Genomic DNA, 21163 nt, shown 5'->3' with positions numbered 1-21163 from the left:
GAACATAACATAACATGTAGCATGGTTTAAATATATACAGTACAGGGACTTCTTAAAGGGGCTCACTGACTATCAGTCCGCCGGACGATATCGGCCTCTCAGTTAGAACAAAAATTTGACAGTTCCGAACACCTGACAGGCCGATATCGTCCGGCGGACTGACAATCAGTGGGCCCCTTTAAATCTAACATTTATAATTTTCGCGTTTTGAACACATAAGTGTTCAAATATACTTCGAAAGACAATATTGTAGAGAATTTTAAGGAGAATATAGTTCTCCTAGACATTTTTATTGCAGCTTTCACAGTTTCCATGAAAATTTATAAAGACCGGCCAAGTGCGAGTCGGACTCGCGCACCGAGGGTTCCGTACTTTTTTAGTATTTGTTGTTGTAGCGGCAACAGAAATACATCTGAAGTTTTATATAGCTCCAGTTTATAAAACAAATGAAATAGAGCAAAAACAAGTTTTGTACGAAAAACTTAAATTCGCTGTATATTTTTAACGATGGTATCTGAAGCTACATAAACTAATTACAGACATAGATATACCTTATCCTATTGTAAGTAAAGTTTTAGAGCAATCTAGCTATTCGTTTTAAAATAAGAGCGGAACTATGTGTGTATGTAGAACGGAGCTTGCCGGAGACCCCTAAGTCGCTGTACGGTTAACTCTATCCAACTTGTGACAAGTTGGAATCATAGTAATGTGGCATATCTGTCAAGAACGCATGGGAGCCAACCAACGGTGGGATCCTGCACCTTGTTAGGGTTCCGTACCCAAAGTGTAAAAACGGGACCGTGTAAGTGTATTACTAAGACTCCGCTTTCCGTGATGAACCGTGATAGCTAGACAGCTGAAATTTTCACAGATGATGTATTTCTGCTGCCGCTATAACAACAAATACTAAAAAGTACAGAACTCTCGGTGGGCGAGTCCGACTCGCACCTGGCCGGTTTTTTGTTTTCAATGACAGAACATTTTAATCGCTAAGCGTGGTGTATGGTGGTGTTGGTCTAGAACTCATAAGTTTCACGAACGCGTCGCCAAAAAGCCGCTCTCATGCAATCGTAGTTATTACGCTCTCATTTTTAAACATGTTTAAATTTCATGAAACTTGCCATGAACATTCATTTAAGATATATCCATGTCTGGTATTAAGTAGATTCGTTGCTAAAATTGTTATACAATAAAAATAGAGCGCGTAGAAGTTTTTTTTATTTTTATTTATTGAGAAATTTAACAGCGTTTGCATTAAGTAATATACAAAAAATATGAGAATCTAAGCATAGCCAATAACAGAACTCCCTGGTATTTATACAAAATAAAAAATCATCTGTGGGTAGGTTTGTGACTTGTGTTGTACAAGAATTATAAATAAAAATTAAATTGTAAATCATTAAGATACAAAGAAAAAGGGAATAAAAATAAAAATTTATAGTAACTGCAAACTGGAACATTTCCTAAAATATTATGTTGATAAAGTTCTAATTTTGCGTAAACAATAAATAAAAAAGTAATAATAAAAATATATATTATGTAAAATTTAACCTTTCCTTTTCTCAGCTCGAAATTCTTCAGACTTCGTGCGTAAATTAAACTACACTTACCTATTACAATGTAATTGAAAATAATTAGCATAGCTATTATCTACATATACTTATTTAATTATTGTGAAATAACGCTTTAAAGTTACCGAAACTGTAACCACCATGACATTTTCCCATAATCATTGATCATTAATATATCATCATATAATATAATTCGGCGCCGAAAGAGGCATTTAGGTAAGAATTTCATAATTTATAGTCAGTATCGGTTCTGACCAGGAACCGGTTGAGACGAGAAAGCCGCTTAAATTGTTCCATACAAGTCTAATTTTAATAATATTCACGCCATAAAATGAAGATGGTAAAAGCCAGTAATGGTGATGAGCTGATGATAGAGAAACAAATAAAAAATATATTATTACAATATTATTTATGTATATATTCAATATTTTTATAGTCAAAAAATTATAAAAATAATTTTAACACAAAATTAATTTTTAACAAGCAGAATTGTGGTATTTTCTTTAAAAAGGGACCTTATTTTCGATGGCGCTTACGCCATTATAAACGATGCTCCGATATAAATACAATGCCGCGCGACGCTGTGCGGCGTAAGCGCCATCGACAATAAGGTCTCTTTTCATAGAAAATGCCCCAATTAAACGTTTGCGAACGGCGCAATTTTATTAAGCTTAGAATAAATTTAAAAGTGGAAAAATTACTGCCTTGTCTGAAACTTGAACTCTCACCCAAGCTCTCTCTTTGCTGGCTATGGATGAGGTCTTTGGTGGCTTAGTTGGCAGAGCGCTGGAGTATCTATCCAGAGGCCGTGAGTTCAAGTCTCACCCAAGGCAGTAATTTTTCCACTTAAATTTATTCTTTAATTTTAACACATTCACAGACACAGCACCATACTCAATACTGCGTGATGAGGTATTTGTAAATCTCATACAAGATAATAGGGGATATTACTGCAATGTTCTGCCACCAGAGTGCAGGACTAGCTTTTTTAGTAAACCATAGAGTAACTTATACATACTGTACCTTTAACAGGTATTTGACAAGTTTTCAGAGATAATGAAATATGACATTAATTCATCAAGGCGGTTTGCTTACAGAGGACCTACCGGGAAACGCGAATCCGAAAATTTGCTATCTGCCTCTTTATCGCTCGAATATGCAAGAGTGACAGAGATGTTAGATAAAGAAATTGTCTTGTTTCACGATAGACCCTTCAGATTGTGGTAGTGGCATCCTGGCGCCCCCTACGCAGAGTTTCGCGTAATATTCCCTATTCCCGTCGGTGGACGGACTGCTACATCGCACTTTTATAAAAGATTGCCACATATTGATAAATACATTGAAGACGAAGATTGCCACATATTGATAAATACATTGAAGACGAAGATTGCCACATATTGATAAATACATTGAAGATGAAGATTGCCACATATTGATAAATACATTGAAGATGAAGATTGCCACATATTGATAAATACATTGAAGATGAAGATTGCCACATATTGATAAATACATTGAAGATGAAGATTGCCACATATTGATAAATACATTGAAGATGAAGATTGCCACATATTGATAAATACATTGAAGAGGCTCGTGATACGGCAGCTCGTCTATAGTCGTAACGTCCTTAAGGTAACTTACCTATACGTATACCTACGTATAAAATCATAGCTGCAATATTAACCATGCAATCGTGTATCTATATCTACCTAAAAAAAGCCGACGCAACGAATTCATAAGCTACTATTTATACTGCCGCCATCCTAAATTGGCCTTTTATTGCCCCGCGTACCGTACCGCGTCCACCGCCGTTAACGAAGTCAATTCACTACGTCCCCGCTATACTATCTACATTATTAACTGACTATTCGTAAACTCTATTACAAAGAACATAAGGTACATTCATGGTCATTTAGGATTATTGCTGTTAATACCACGACCAGTTTAACATGATCTCTATTTGTGGTAGAATTGTCACTGGTTGGAAGCTCTTTTTTTACAGGTTTGTTATGAGTTCTAATTGTTATTTATAAAGCGTTTTCTCGTTTGATTTAATGGGACTGTGTATTTTATGAGGGTTTCTTGGATTGAATGTGTTAAATTGTATGAGCATACAATTTGTTGGGTTGTAAAATGGTGGGAGTCAAAGTATTTGGTAGATGGAATGCGATGGATGTACTCGTATTTATAATTTGTATGGTTTTATTAAGTAATGTGGCTGGCTTTTGCCCGCGACTTTGGCTGCATAAAATGATTCCCGTGATAAATTTAATATGTAATACTAGTAAACTATCTCTATACAAAATTCCATCTAAAACGATTCAACGGTTTTAGCGTGAATAGGTAACAGACATGCAGATAGACACTTAGACAGTATTATCTCTACTGATTGTTGTAAGTTGTTCTGTGTTCCTGTTTTTCTTTAAGATTTAAACTGGAGTATAGTTAACGCTATCTCTACTGAGCTCGTTCACTTACCTGTACTAACAATAGCATTCTGTTAAACAAAAGCCATTATTTATTTTGTGTGAGCGCGTGGCCATTGTGTGTGAGCTTTTGTTTAACAGAATGCCATTGTTAGTACAGGTAAGTGAACGAGCTCAGTAGAGATAGCGTTAACTATAACTGTGTCTATGGAGAAAACGCATTTCTTTTAGGACTGGCGACTTCTTTAATTATTTATTATACAGTTGATAGAAAATTAAAGTTACCTATCATACGGTATGATAGGTACTTTAATTTTCTGTCAACTATGCAGCAGCTAGTATAGTATTATATAATCTGTGGCAGCAGTATGATTCACTGCTTTCGTCGCTTTTAGTTTCCCTGCTGTAGACTTCCAATAGGTAATAAAATTTATTTTTATCGCTTTACATTAATAAAATTATGAAAATTTTAGGGGGCAATTTGTTTCTCAGATTAACGAGTGGCCCTTTCTAATTCTAACATCTTCATGACAAAATTATTTGACATCATTTTCTCAAGTTACACAACTTAATAAGATAATAGATGGCGCTTTTATTACTAGACAATCAACAAACTTATATTTTACAATCGTAAAAGACAATGTTAATCAAATTTCTATGAAACTACTTATAAATTGACTGTAAATATAACTTTGTGAATTTTTATGTAGTTTCTATAAAATATTAAATTATTCAAACTGCCCATTAAAATGACAGATTTGACACTGATATCTACATATTTTTTGGATTGTTCGTTAGGAATAAGTGTTGTTTTATTAATTATGATTAATGTCCCGTTATAGATAATGTGATACTACGAAACAAATGTGAAATACTTACAGGTGTTAAGCGTGGGTGAATATATGTGGTATTTTCTATAAAAAGGGACCTTATTGTCGATGGCGCTTACGCCATTATTAACGATGCTCCGATATGAATAGTGAATACAATGCCTCGCGACGCTGTGCGGCGTAAGCGCCATCGACAATAAGGTCCCTTTTCATAGAAAATGCCCCATATATTGATGGTTAGGCCTGGGGCGCATTTTATAAAGGCAACGTTCGGACTTCGGATTCAGAGGGCCTACCGCGAATCACGTTCGACGTGTTGCTTCTCTGTCGCACTTGTAAATTCGTACGTAAGTGTGACAGGGAGGCAACACGTCGAACGTGGTTCACGGTAGGCCCACAGACTGCGCATTACTGCGGCAGTAATGCAACGCGACACTACTGCAAGAAACGTTAAATTTCGCACAAACTCGATAAATTAACTAGCTGACGTTTCCTGCAGTAATGCAGTTGACTAAGCTGTAGCAGTATTGCAGCACGACAATACTGCCCGACTGCATTACTGCCGCAAATGTCAAAGATGATGTCGCTGCCCGGATTCTTGGCATTTGCGGCAGTGCTGGTGCAGTCTGAATCCGAACGTCGTCACCCTACAGCTACATGTGACTATTTTACAGGTTTATAGTGGCAACACTTGCCAAAACGCCCATCGCCATTGGTTTAGCACCTGTCAACGCCGTTTTTTTTTAGAACACAAACAGTCACATATACAAATGGATTTGGATGGATGGATGGAAGAAACAGACCTGGAGGTTCATTATTAAGTACATAATGTTAGCATACATACTAACAGCAGAGATAAAAAGAAGATCAAAGAAAAACATACTCCTATTAAATGTAAATTTATAAAATGGCGTCTTGTCTCTTTAAAAACCAAGGTTTGATTCCCTGGGAAGGCATCGTTTGGCGTAATGAGCGAGATATAGTTATTTACGATACAAGTGCGGAAAAGAGGAAATTCGAAACGAGTGGCGATAAATTAAAACACGACCGCAGGGAGTGTTTTAAATCGACACGAGTTGCGAATTACCTTTTCGCATGTGTATCGTACAACGTTTTACAGTACATATGGCCCTTTAAACTTTCGACATATGCACGAAAAGTGCTCATTCCCGCACTAGTGCGAAAAAGTAGCACCATATGTACTGTAAAATATGTTATGTTTTACATACCTACTCTGGCAAGCCAACCTTTATAATAGAAAAAGGCGCGAAATTCTATACCAAAATTTTCAAATGTGCTGCCTGTATAAGGGAGAGTGGGTCAAGATGGAGCATAAAAGGCTAATGGCGCTAATGCATATATACCTACTCGTACCTACCTATTTATCGTTGAGTGTCAATTATTCTTTTAGTTGTATCCTCCTGTATTTATTTAAATTTTATAATTCGAAACAGTTAATGCGTATTTGTTAATTAATGAGCATAAATAACCTGTAACTGTGAATCAGACATATTTCAGATGGATCTGTTAATTCTCAAAGTTTAGAGGTCGGTCGTAAAGTTTTTACGATGTTTATACGCTGGTTTCATTTTGTGGTATTAGCTTATTATCATAATAGATAGGGAAGCGTGGGATTCGACAGGTAAGTTATAATAAAAAAAATACTTCTAGTGATTTGTTCCAATTTTACTTTAACCCATTATAGACTAGCGGTCCCATATGGTACCATTAATTTACGACTTTTATTTTCGCGTGATTGGCCAAATTGCGACGCGTAAGACGGGCTTTTATTGGCGAAAGTTGATCTAGGAGACATAACGCTGCCGACTATTAACCTAAAACAGTACTTATTTACATCAGTCGCGTGTGATTGAATGTCAAAGAAGGTGCATCGCAAATTTCGCGGAAAAATGTTTACGCCGTTCAAGTAAGTTACAATATTTGGTTTACTAACAGATAAATAACGAATGTTATTGCAAAATTGTTTAATTTAGTATCATTGCTTTAGTTTAATTTATTTAACTAGTGCCGGTAGGTATAAATATTATAACTACAGCGTGTTAAAGTTACTGGTACCGTACGGGATCGCTAGGCGATTCCCGTGCGATTTTTTCAACAACCTTTCGTTTTTTATCTGTTAAGTAGTTTTATTGTTTTTAGTAATAAACAATAGTGATTTTACATTTTATCGAAAGATCAAAATGCAGTATTATTTAGTAATCATATTTTATCGTTTTTTATAAAGTTTTGTCATGTTTTGTACACTGCGTACACGAGGCATTGGCAATTTTAGAGGATAATGAGGACATTGAGGCTGAGGAAAAAAAAAATTGAACCTCCAGATCCCGCCATCGCTTCCGATGAAGATTCAGGCGAAGAAGATGCTGGTGCTTTAATAAATAATTTGAACGGCAGACAACTCAACGCCGCATGCGAAGTTGTATTCCGTCAGTCCTCACGACCGCGTCGGTCATGCCGCAATAAGAATACCGTATCTAGCCAAGAAGATGGAGAAGATAAGGGACTAAGAGGCCGCAGCAAGCTGCAAGTGCAGCTGGTCAATTGGATTTTTGTCGGCAAATAACACAAACGTATCTAACCAGATATCAAAATCTACCTCTTACCAACCAACTTCTAAATATTCCCGAACTGACAGCCGTTCAGTGACGCCATAAGGCACGATGGTCGAAACCACCTTCTCATTCCTTCTCAGAAGCGACGAAGGTCTGCGTACGAGAACTGTCAGGCTCGGTCGAGATTGAAATGTTCGAAATGTTATGTAGGATTATGTGCTGCATGCAACTACGAATTTCATGTAAAGTACCTGAATTATTTTTTTGTAACGTCTCGGAAGCTCATTTATTAAATAAATATAGTAAAACATACGTACTGTATGTTATTAAGTTGCAACCGAAGAGGCTGATTTATTAAATAAATAATATAAACATATTTGTACTCTTATTAATTTCATAGTATTTCCAAATATTTACCTCAGTACGTGCCTAGCGGTCCCATATGGTACCAGCGTTTTTTTTCAAAACCAAAGGTCTCACAAAATTTTTATTACTAAAACTTCGTAACATAAGCTCTAATAAATAACATATTAAAAAATTACAAAAATTGGACACCTCAAAAAAACTCAGTCTATAATGGGTTAATATAAAAAAATGTACCTATTGTCTCAAATGCAATGCCAATGTGTCTCAAATGCTAATTTAGAAGAAAATGGGTGTTCTGGATGACTCGAAAGAAAACAAGCTAGCTCAATCTTTGTTTCTCGGACATGGGTTCTTATTTTTTTTTTTTTAATTTTTTATTATTACGACGTCGTTTCTGTAGATACTTTTTCATTTGGTAAAATATATTTAGGAGGTTTTCTGTCACTTATTTGATTCATTAACACCACTGTTAGGAGTGTTAGGCTCTCGGTGTTCGTATTTCAGGTCCTTGGGGTAAGAGAAACATTTATTTAGGTCGGTGCAAGAGAAAAAGTATGAGGATTCTTTATTAGTGTATCTTGCCCCAGCGTTTCACTTACTCCATCTTACCTTATTATTTTTTATCATTGTTCATTATCATTATATTCACACCCATTTTGATTGTTCCACTATTCTCTAGGCACCTATTAAACGTATCGTTAACACTGTTAATTGACCAATTGTAAGCGCTATTGCAAAGACATAGGGTTCACCGACGGTCAGTTAAATGTGTTGCTGTTAATAGTTAACTGTCGTGAAAACTAAACACCGAACAATAACTAATAAACACGCTATCCATCTCTCATCATTCCCTGGAACAATTCAAAAATATGTACAATTTTGCACCTTATAACATTGTAATAAGATGAAAAACTATTACATATCGTTAGCATTTATTGCGCAATAACTCATATTAATTGATTAATTAAAGCAATTATTAATATCAATGATGAGCGTTTCATTATTGTGCATAATATCGGCGTCAAATCATTTTCTAATAACATTTCTCCTTTTTATGGTGAAGTCTATATAAGTATTTTTATCGAAACTTTCATTATCTTTATCAACATTCAACTAATACTCATCGAGACAATTTTAACATACTGAAATACAACGCTAAGTTATTTTATCACAGAGTTCCTATGGCCATCTTCTGTCTCCATCATCAGATCAGCTCCATGGTATCAAAATAAAGGAGGTAATTTTACCAGTGTTCGCCATAAAACTAAAAATAAGCTAAGCTGGCGATTGAGGTACGATAACAAACTATACATACTGCTAGTAAGAAAAAAAAGGCGTTAAGTTTTCAAAGGATTCAAAAACTTTCTAGAAATGTGAAAACATATCCTGTGCTGTTAATTTTCTTTGTATTTAATTAAAGTTAATTTCTATGTATGTCTTAACACTATAAAGTGTAAGGAGGGTAAAGTCAGTAATTGTAACTCGGCGTGGTAATTCTCAGTAGGTATTTTAAGAGCGCCCGTGAAAGCGGTTCAGGGTCATTTCTGGCCCTATACCACTCTATATTCACAGTTCCAAGTCGCATGGTGGCGTTTCCAGACTGTGCAATCGTTGACAAAGTGGACTGATCGTTCGCGAGTCTTATCACACGGAGATAAGGTCTGTTAAATATGTTTTTGTTAGTATTCTCGTTTATGCGCGGAGGCTGGTGAATTTGGTTCCAGTGTAACGTGACCTTGACTGTAAATTTAGGGTGTGACAATTATAATAACAACTAGACTCAGCAATTGGTCTGGGAAGAATTCACTAAGGTTGCCTTTCCATTGAGGCGGGCATGAGAGGAGACTTGCGAAAACCAACCATTAGCATTGGTTGTAATCCAGCGGAGCGGAGAAGAGAACTAATGCAATAGGTTGATTCCCACACGGGTCCTTTCATCAAAGGCAGGCAAACCCTTGCTCCAGTTATAAACATTTAACCCCAATTTCACTTCCTCAGAGGGTGATGAGCGAAACACAATAGACGTCAGTTTTAATTTTTGTCAATCGCTTCGTGGTTGTAAACAGTCAATCACACTTCAACAATAAACAGAGTAATCGTGATTGTACCGGGGAATCCGGTCTTGGGACCGGAATCGAAGAACGCTCATATTGGGTCAATAGAACGAATACCCTAGCAAATATTCAATAAGTACCTATTTATGCCGACGAAGTCTCTGAAATGGCGAAAATTTCCGATAAAAGTCACATATTTTTGAATTGAGAACGACAAAAATCCTCTTAAAAATTTTCCTTCATCGTGAAATTTACCAGACATTTCCGAAAACTTTTTTATCTCCTAATTTTTGATTTCGTTTAACGCATTCACTGCCAGGGGGCGTGGCCTAGGAACAGACTTGTATGACGGAGAACGCACATGTGCGTTGGGTTGAATGTGTTAACTTTATTAAACACAGACAAAATCAATTCACGATACAACAGTTGAAAAATATAAATTATGAATTTATGTTTTCAAAACATGTTAATTTTCTTTTTCTTCTAGGACATTCTTACACATTGATTGATCCCAACAATAAGCTGAACAAATAAGTACTTATATAGATAGAAGACCCCTTACCAGGATTTAAACCCAGGACCACTATTATCTTTTTGGAAAGTTTGCGCATCATGTTTACCAGCAAGCGATGGGAACGACTGCCACGATCGATCCCCATCTATCGCCACCGACGGCACTGACCGACTTGCGAACGGGTTTATATTTATTGCCACTTTATTCACTATTAATGCAGTAAAAGTACAAGTGACATTAGAAATCTGGACACTTTAATGAGGTCTATCGTTTTTTTGCTCACCAATTGGCGCCTCTGTTCTATCAATCAATCTTTGGGTATTATGGCTCCATCGATATTGTCGATGATTCCGCCAACGTCAAGGTTTAGGAAGGCACGTGCTTTATGAAGACAATTGGCCGGTGAATATCCACGACGCAGTTCACTCAGATGAGAATCGAATGTAGATCTACCAGTGGCGCCTCTGTTGATGGTGGTCCAAAAGACTAAAGAACAGCTGTCAGTCATTGAAGTGACAAGTGACATTTGACATTTCGAACTATGGAAAATACCACCATCTACACTAGCGCCCCTAGCGGCGAATTCATACGCGTTAGCCCTCATTGGACTTGAATGGCTAGTTCACGGGATTTTTAAGGCATTGTAGATTGGCTACAACTACTTGTGTACATACCGGTATACCATATTATTATTAGTATGGATATGATTATACTATTAATATAAATGAGAAAGTAGTTTATCTCTCTGTCTTTTACCTCTACATACGAAACCGCAAATTTTGTTATGGAAATAGTTTGAATCTGGGATACTTTTTATCCTGGAAATCAACCGAAAGGGTTGAAAGAAGATGAAAGGCTAAGGTTATATCCGGAGTCTTCTAAGACGTTAAAGGTGTTTTCCCCTCACTAGCTCGGAAAGTTGTCTTTTATCCTTCAATATAAGCGGGGAAAAACGCATTTTATCCACTAGTGGGGAAAGTAATTTGACCTTGGATGGAGCGTGTTTAAGTAGCTTGACAGATAACAAAACGTAAATCGTTTATGATAATGATTCGTTTGATATTAATTATCATTAAATAAATGGTTTGAGAATCTAATGAAAGATACCAAATTTAGCTTTATTTAATGATTTTAAGTCATAAACCTTAAAATTCCATAAGAAACGTTTGTTTTTTTATAATGATGTTAAACATAATTCTGAACGCACAAGTTGAGTCGATGCAATTTCAAAACGCATCGTTGACATTATTTCATACGTCAGAAATGTCAACATTGTCAACAAATTTTTTACTAAAAAACTTTTCTCACCGACTCGCGTAAAAATACACAACTTCCAGAGTTTTCTGTTATAATATCGTAAAGAAATGAGCGATTCCAGTGATGAAGATGATCTAACGCCTGTGGATGTTGCATTTTCCTCGCTATAGTGAGGTGAAAAGTTTTGTGTTATACACGGGCGCAAATGTATTTTACTTCTCGTGTGTTAAAACACTCGCTACGCTCAGGATTCTATTTTAGAACCACTCGCTTCGCTCGTGGTTCACCTATAGAATCCTTTCGCTTGCTTGTATTTCAATTCTACACTCTCGGGTAAAATACAACTTTGCACCCTTGTATAACAAATAACTATTTTTGCACAATTTAAGAAAATATATTTCAGCGATTTTTAAATTATTCCGTTATTGGTGTAAAAATTTTAGGGTTATTACGATCTGTCAAATAAGCTTTGAATACTTTACCTTACAAGTCTTACAACTTATAGTATTTACAATATTATCAAAATAATATCGAGATGTATAAGGGTAGGTAATATTAGCAATCCATTTAACTGTTAGTCTTACTCGTAGTATAAATAAATACATACTAAATAGGCGAATGTAGTACCTACTACATTTCTGTTCTGTAGAACTTACCTGAAACAAATATATATAATAATTAAAATATTGTTCAATGTTAATTCCGACACATACTTTTTTCACTCAAAGAGGAGAGATGTTAAACGTTTTTCATCAGAGAAAAAAAAACATTTTTAGTGCGAAAGTAAATAAATGACATCCACTCAAACTCAATAGGCTAGATGACAAATTTTTATTAATGGTATCAATCGATCAGGTTAATTTTTTGGTTCAAATGTGTATAATTTTATTCAACACGTCTTTACAGAATATAGTGTTAGTAATGTATGTTAATTATAATGTATTGTTTTAAAAAGGCGTGTCCCGCCGAGTTAGTTGCCGGTCCCATATTGGGATACCCTCCTCCAATAGAGGGGGGATTTAAATCTCGAGGCATTTGACGTTCATAAGCGCAATGTAATATGCCTATTTGAATAATAAACTTTTTTTTTATCTTCTTTATCTTAGTAGTTTTACCGGTTCAATCCAGTAATTACCACACATTCCTTATTAGCCATGTGCGTACAATCTAGCAAAAAACCTGAGCCCTAAGTGCCTATCTAATCGATGAACAGTTACTAAACATTATGTCCTATAAATGTATTACCTACATTACTTTAATGTTCTCACATAATCATTCTTCAAAAATAAACTGTACTCATGCGACATAAGCTTGAAATTACAGTAGCCTCGCGTTTTATCATAAGGAAACTCAACTCATATGGAACTTAATGGCAAAGCATTAAAGATACAAAGTTAACGTAAGTAGTGTTGTTGCATTTTAGACCGTAAGTTAATAGGGGCAGGGTGGTATGCGATGGCACGTGTTTGTTGATTAGTTGAGTGAAGAAGGAAGATTGTGATTACGCCACTGATTGCAGCAAGTATGTCACTACGGATATTAGTCTGTGTCGTCTTATTTGTGCATTTATTTTATCATTATGCCAGAAATATATAATATGTTTTCAACTGTGACACGAAACACTTATTTCATAATAATTTCATTCTGACGCTTGGGGAGTCTGTACACCTCCAATTTTTTTTAGTGTCCATAAATATTTTTTCTGACATGGGGGACCTTTTACATCTCTAACTTTAATGTTAATGTATTATTTTATTAACCCTAGAGACTATACATCTCTGTCATATTATTTATATTACTGATTTAAGTGTTGTATTATGTTTTTACCCATTTGGTATTTCGTTACACCAATTAAATAAAATTATTGGCAAAATCAACGCCTGTACCAACATCTTTTTTGAACTTTTTTTACAACATCTTTTTTGAACTTTTTTTAAATTATACGTCGGTGGCAAACAAGCATACGGCCCGCCTGATGTTAAGCAGTCTCCGTACCCTATGTACGCCTGCAACTCCAGAGGTGTTACATTGCGCGTTGCCGACCCTAACACTCCGCACCCTCGTTGAGCTCTGGCAACCTTACTCACCGGCAGGAACACAACACTATGCGTCCCTGCCGGTAATTTACGTATTCGTATTCGTTTATTGCAGTCATGTACAATGAATTATGTCTAGGACTTATTACTATGGTACATGAACCCGGATAGGGTGAAGCAATTTACTAATTATATCTAACACATAATTTACAGTAAGAATAATCAAATCTTAATATTCATAATACGTCACATAATTTACTTACATACATGTTTAACATAAAATTTATTCTAATGATTTAATGTCAATATTTTTGCTAAATAAATAAATTCTGATTCGTCAATATTTAAGTTAGGCAATCAAATTACTTTAAGTAAGTCATACATTGGCGTCGTTTAGGAATTCGTGCACAGTATAATAGCATTTTTCAATTAGCAGTTTTTTAAGGTTATTTTTTTAAGGCGGTGGGATTTATTTCGGACTTAAATCTTTCGGGAATTTTGTTGAAAATATCTATAATTCGGGAATGTGGACTATTTCTATGCATTTGTAAGTGTGATTTTGGCAGTACGAGTCTGTTTTCATGACGCGTTTTAATAGTGCGGTTTGGAGCGTCCTTTATTTGTCTGAAAAAGTGTGTATGGCCTCTAACGAACTTTCTGGGAGAAAATTCTTAAATTTGTACAGTTCTTAATGTCACTGTAAAATTTACAGTGACATCACTGTAACATTTAATGTTGTATTGACCTGTAAAGAGCCCTTGAGGTCTACTTAAAACCTAAAAGAAAAGAGCGTACCTACTCCCATCTTATAAGCCAGGAACGCATTTACAGCCCCTCTAGTGTTGCAGGTGTCCATGTATAATGTATGTATCAAGTTTTTTTTTTTAATTTCTGTTTGTGTGCAAGAAAAACAATTCGAGGATACGTATAGTAATTTTGTATGTTAGTAACAACTAGTCACAGAACACTTGAACAGTAGTTTTCTTCGCCATAACACTTACGCATTCTGATCTTGAAACCTTTTAGCGATTAGTATAATTATGCTTAACTGCCGCTTATCTAAGCAGTTACTTACATTAACACATCCGTTCCTTCCGCCAGTTTGCGCATAGTTTGATAATGGGTGCTGCTATAATAGCCATTTATGCAACAAGTGCGGAGGAGTGTTAGGGTCGGCAACGCGCTTGTAATATCTCCGGTGTTGCAGGCGTCCATAGGCTACGGTAACTGCTTACCATCAGGCGGGCTAGACATCTCGTACGACGACTCCTACGAGTACACTTACTTATATGTTTGTCTTTACTGAATCCGTGTTTTAAACATGCAGTTAATACGAGTAGGTACTTACATCACATCATTGCATAAATATTTTTTTTTTTTTTTTTTTTTTTTTTTATTGTTATATAAAGAGAACATTCATCAATTTCGTTACAAAAATTTCGCCAAACTGTGTAACAGTTTGTTGGCGGTGCGCTCTTATTATTATTTTATCTTACCTAATACGTACTTATTGATTACTGTGATTAAAATTACAACATTAAAAGTTAGTTTTATGCATAACAGATGCAATGCGCATGCATCCCTGGAGTGCATACTAGTATGTACCTAAATCTAAAACAAGCTCCCACAGAAGTGGCCAGAAATTCAAACAGTAACTAGTAAAGTTAACACTTCACCTAGCTTTAACTACACTAAACACAAGTAACAATATTGTGATATATATATACTAACAATGGCTTTCAGAATAGTTATTTAACAATATTTCCTTAAGCTTTGCCTTAAGACTACCTATTTTTAATTTATTTTCCTCAAGTAAGAGAGGGTATTTATTACATATCTTAGGTGTTACATATTCTTTAGTTCGTTGACCGTAATAATTTTTAGTCGTGATTTGAAGTAATTTTCTCTTTTTAGATAACCTAGTATCATAGTGGTTAACAGATCTGTTAACTTTAAAATCTTGGGTATAATAACATTCTATGGCATTAAGATATTCTACTTTACATGATATCGATATTCTATCTATGACATTTTCCAGAAATCCATCGTCCGGGGTTCGAATCCCGGTAAGGGCATTTATTTGTGTAATGAACACAAATATTTGTCCCTGAGTCATGGGTATTTTCTATGAATATAAGTATTGTATAAGTATGCATATCGTCGCCTAGCAGCCATAGTACAAGCTGTGCTTAGTTTTGGGCTAGGTTGATCTGTGTAACATGTCCCCTGATTGTTATTTATTTATCTATTTTTTCTTTAGGCACACCCACATATTTGTCTTAGTAAGCTGTATATTTCCTTATCTACTAATTATACGAGAGCGTCATCAGTGTTTGGATATACATATTTATTTATATGTTATTTATTCGGCGGCTATTTAATTTGCATCAACGATAAAATGGACGGTTCCATTTCAGTTTAACCGTTACCAAAATTTATACATGTAAGGTGATATTATAACATCTGGGCTTCTGAATGAGACATCAAAACTTTTTTTACATAAGTTGCATGTATTTATCATTTTGCTCTGTTTAGAGATTCAAATGTATATATTAATATTATTCAAAACCATTTAGACTAAATGGGGCATTTTCTATGAAAAGGGACCTAATTGTCGACGGCGCTTACGCCGCACAGCGTCACGCGGCATTGTATTTATATCGGAGCATCGTTTATAATGGCGTAATGCCATCGACAATAAGGTCCCTTTTTATAGAAAATAATAATAATAATATATTCTTTATTGTGCACCACATAATGAAAAAGAATACAGCTAAAGAACACACATTACATTAGGTAAAATACCACAAATAATGATTGAATCTATGCATCAATCTCGGCCATATCGACTGTGTGGTCTGTGGTAGAGGTAGACTTTTTTTGATGAAGTCTTTATAATTAGCATAGAGTAAAGCTGTTCCACCGTCTGTTGCACCTTTAGGTGACTCGTGTACGTGATCTTCCTGCTAAAGGTTAGAGCGCATTTTGGGCATGTCAGCACACCACCTACCTACGTAATTGTCACATTGAAACTGCAGAGCATCTCGCTTTCAGTCCAGTTCAGCCTCAGTTCATTCATTCATTCATTTATTCATTCATTCAGCCTCAAAATCGCTGACTCCATCATGAATGGGGCCCCTTTCGAGCTGCTGCGCTGCCTTCTGCTTCCAGTCAGCGGGCTCTAGTTTGCATCTCTTGAATCTCTTCATATGTCTTTCAGAACCTCCTTATAATATACTTATCGTAAGTACTGGCCACCGCTTTTACGCTTACCGTCCTAAAGTTTAGAATTACTTTCAGGGTACTAACCCAGTATGAGACAGACAGTTCTAACACTTATTTTCATTTCATTTCATTTCATTTCATTTATTCGTTGCAACCATGGTATTACAGATGTTCTTAAAATAAAGTGAGTACAATCATGGACCCTACTAGGGCGTAGCAACATTTTATATCTACTTATTTCTAAGGTAGTCTTATAAAATAAATCTATAAACAATAATAACAAATAGAATAGATAATTAAAATCAAATATTTATAGTATTACAATAATTAAAATCATACATTGTCTATATTATTATATCACTATTACATTTATCATGCTCCATTTTTATTAAGTACATTATTTTGAGCATAATATAGTTTTATCTAGTTATCCATAACCAAACTATTTATAATACATAAATTCTCACGTTTAATAAATTATTTCCGACAAATTATTCCACCTTGTTTTCCATATTATCGCGCGCTCTAATTTCAATGAACATTTTGAAAGTTCCTTTTCTCGCTTAAGGTTCAAATTCGTATAAATGTATATCCGTGACGTAATAGTAATCCGAGCCAGCTTTCACGCTTCACGCCGTCCGTCTGTCTGTCCGTCCGTCTTCGGTTACGTGGTCGCACGCCCTAGTTGCTGCATTGTTAATTGTAATGATAATATAGCCCTTCACTTAAGTACGGATAGAGTTTCGGTAGCTAGTGTTAATGTTCTTAATGGTGATAGAACTGTCAATCTTTACATGAATTTTTGTATAAATTTGGGTTTCTCAATAGCTGATACAAAGACGGTATCCTCCTAACAGCAACTAATAATTCTGATGAGTCAAAAAAATCGTCTTGTTCTTATTTCACGTTGCCAAAGAATTAACTTTTTCTTAAATTCTGGCCGTGAGACACAACTTTTAATACGGAGTAGTTATGTTATTTTGCTACAGTTTTAATTTATGATATAGCTTTTTTTTTAAGAATGAAATTTATCATTTGTTAATCAATTCGTGTTTATTGCTTATGTTAAAACAGGTAAAGTGGATTTAATAACGTTTAAAACATGGACAACAACATTAAAAACATGTTCCGGAAAACCGACCACACCCACTTAATTATTGCTCTTTTTTTTGTAGAGTAGAAAAAGTTTTAAAGGGTTCCTTATCTTTGCAGCTTGAGAAGACAATTATTACTAGATCAAATGATGAAACTTGTGCCACAAAAGTGGTCACTTCTGTGGACAATTAGGAGGAGGACTCCTTTAAGGTGACTGTCCGTTTCCAACCGCAGCTGCACTGCTGCTCCGACACTACTGCGGCGGCCCAAACGCGTCGGTGTTATTGTCAATTTCCATAGTAAAATGAATGACGATATCGACTGCACGTAATATGGTGATTTTAACGTTTTCCCGACCGCAGCTGCACTACTGCTCCGACACGTCGGTGTTATTGTCAATTTCCATAGTAAAATGAATGACGAGAGTCTCGTCATCTCGTCACGAGACCGACTGCACGTAGCATGGCCATTTTTGCGTATTTGGTGTATTATTGCAACTGCGGCTGCAGACCGCACGTCAAATCTGTCACCTGCACTGAATTGTCTTTGATCACAGATATTAGTAGTTTTAAGCAAAGAGGATATAACCACTACATTCTAAGGAGTTATTACACCCACGGATAAACAACCCCGATGGTACCGTCGCCATATATCGCAGATATATCGGGGCGGCCAAGGAGCTCACAGATATCTGAACACGCCTTTATTGTCAAGGCGCTAGAGTGCATGTTCAGATATATTTAGCACCTCGGTCGCTCCGACATATCTGATGGCGACTGTAGTACTACTGTAAACTTTTTTGCTAATCTATATTGAGCCATACGAGTATCACAGAGCCAGTTAGGAAACTAGAATGATAGGTCCGAAAAAGAGAGTGTCAAATTCGGAAGTTAACTATAGTCTGGCAAACCCTTCGAGCAACACCGGCTTCCGACACGTCGGAAGGGAGGAGCCCAAGCGATATCTTACCGTACAAATCGTTCTGCCATTTTTTGCGGGGGAAAACGTGCACACAGTCGCACTTCTCACTCACTACTTGCAAAATCCAATCTCTAATTAGGATTGTTAATTTTTTTTTAATGTTCTATTTCGAAAACCATTTCGAGATATTAGGTTTTTAAACAGTTTCCGACATTTGCTGCGATATAATAATCGAGGATTCAAGATATTTCAACAAACCTTTGACCTTCTCGCGAGGCTGAATATAATAATGTCATCGTATAGTAAAAGTTATCGAACCATAGTAAATAAATCCGTCACTTACGTAATTGTCAAAGATGTCATTGTCATCAATTGTCATAATAAAAAAATTCAGTTAAACCGCTAGTTTCTTACGATTTGATTTATAATTTTTAATACCTAAACAGTAGATTTTGATTGCTTAATATATCAAAAACCTTGTTTCCACTTGTGGGAATGATTTACAAAAATTATAGTCCGCGAAGACCTACGTGAAAGACGGTGTTGTCGTGAAGTAAATGTGGAATGGAATACTTCAAGTGTTACACACAATATTGCTGTGAGGATCACGTCGATGTAAGTATAAAATTAATATTATTTTACTACGAATATTTAAAAGTCCATTTTGGTGGTCGGGTCACTATTACCTATTTATTTTCTGTGATGATGTGGCCAGAATATCTAAAGACAAACCGTTTAACACAGCTTGTCCGCTACTAGCTCCGTTTTACTGATTTGAAGTTAAATTCAACAAACAGACATACATATATGTAACTTGCAAGCAATAAATCATATACATACAAAAATACATAGTTATATTCAAAATACAACATGAAACTGAAAAGATAATTTCTAATTTCCAGGTACCTACAAGTTGCAGTTCAAGGCTCAAGCTGCTGATATCACGATCATGGCGGACAAAACTAAAGTTAATAAAGAGTTGTGAAAAATAAAACATGTCTTATTTTTTACTTTTTTATTAATTTACGAAAAACCTGTTTCCCAAAAAAGTGTATACATTATATGTTCAACATGTTCTGCACGTAAGGTTGACATTGAGGGCTTTGTTTAGTAGCATTCAGTTGAAGTTGATTTAGGTTCTACTCTTGTTGATCCAGAAAATAATTGTATAGTTTATTATTAAATCTATGCCCACGCCCAGGCACAATTCTTGCTATAACTTTACATTCTCCGCCTTCTCTAGAAATTTGTACATTATATACATCCAATAAAACTAAGGTATATAACTTAAGGCAGATTTGTGGAATCAGCTTTCACAAATTTAGCGTATTTTGAGATTATTGATTTAGGGATTCAAATAATACGACGATATTATTTATAGATTCATTAAATAAAGTGTTCTTTTATTTTTTCGTAGTTTTGCGAGGATAGCTATAAGCTCGACAGGGCACGAGCGATAGAGAGGCAAATAGAATACCGAATATCCGGCAAAGTGGCCAAATACCGAATAGTTGCCGAATATTCCTGGCAACTGTAATTGTATTGTAATATATCATATTATATAATGTCGTTTATGGTGACAATTTCTCATTTTGTCATTGCAAAGCCATTCCTGAGCTAAATAAAAGAAGCAATCATTTATTTTTATTACAAGGGGCAAAGATGTTATTTAATACCTCATGGTAACATATTGATATCCAAACATACGAAACGATACAAAATTGAACCACGAGAGAAGCGAATGGTTTAAAATTTAGAATATTGACAGTTGCGGAGGTCTCAAGGCATGAGGGTTAAACAAACTGTGTTACAGTGCAACACGTAATTCTTCACACCAACACGAGGAAACCATTTATTATTCAAATTAATTTATTAAAAGTTCTTTCTATCGGCCAAGGCGAGGGAAATATCTTTCTTCATAAAGGATTTCTTGTCTCGCCCGTCAAGTTTTATATGGATGGTGCGGTCATATCATAGAGTGCCGTCGCCCATTCACACCTGCAACTGGACAATATGAAGTGTAAATTACAAATTATTTTATTCATCATACTTCACTGTTTGGTACCTAAGGAAAGTAAAATTGGCTTAATATTGATACTTAGAAAGATAAATCTGTAATATTTTGCTAACACCGAACGACTGCCTGCCCACCATTGGATAATTTTATTCTTACGTGTCGCATCGTCATCTCCAGAACCCACGAATCACTTTGCAGAAATCAATAAAAGGCCTGCTAAAAGAGCCTACCTGGCATGGTTTTGAGGGGACGTTTATTACAGACTTCTAAATCCA

At 35.5% G+C, this 21163-nt stretch overlaps 1 protein-coding gene across 2 annotated transcripts in view; it reads right to left on the bottom strand.

The window, feature by feature from the left end:
* The window catches only part of LOC134749594 (protein prickle-like), a 518207-nt gene that overhangs the window by 130347 nt on the left and 366697 nt on the right, over nt 1–21163 (bottom strand). The gene's annotated exons all lie outside the window — the stretch shown is intronic.

Source organism: Cydia strobilella, chromosome 18 (genome assembly GCF_947568885.1).
Source record: "Cydia strobilella chromosome 18, ilCydStro3.1, whole genome shotgun sequence".
Taxonomy (NCBI): domain Eukaryota; kingdom Metazoa; phylum Arthropoda; class Insecta; order Lepidoptera; family Tortricidae; genus Cydia; species Cydia strobilella.
Note: the sequence above shows the minus strand (reverse complement) of the source record. Positions and strands in the feature narration are given on the sequence as shown.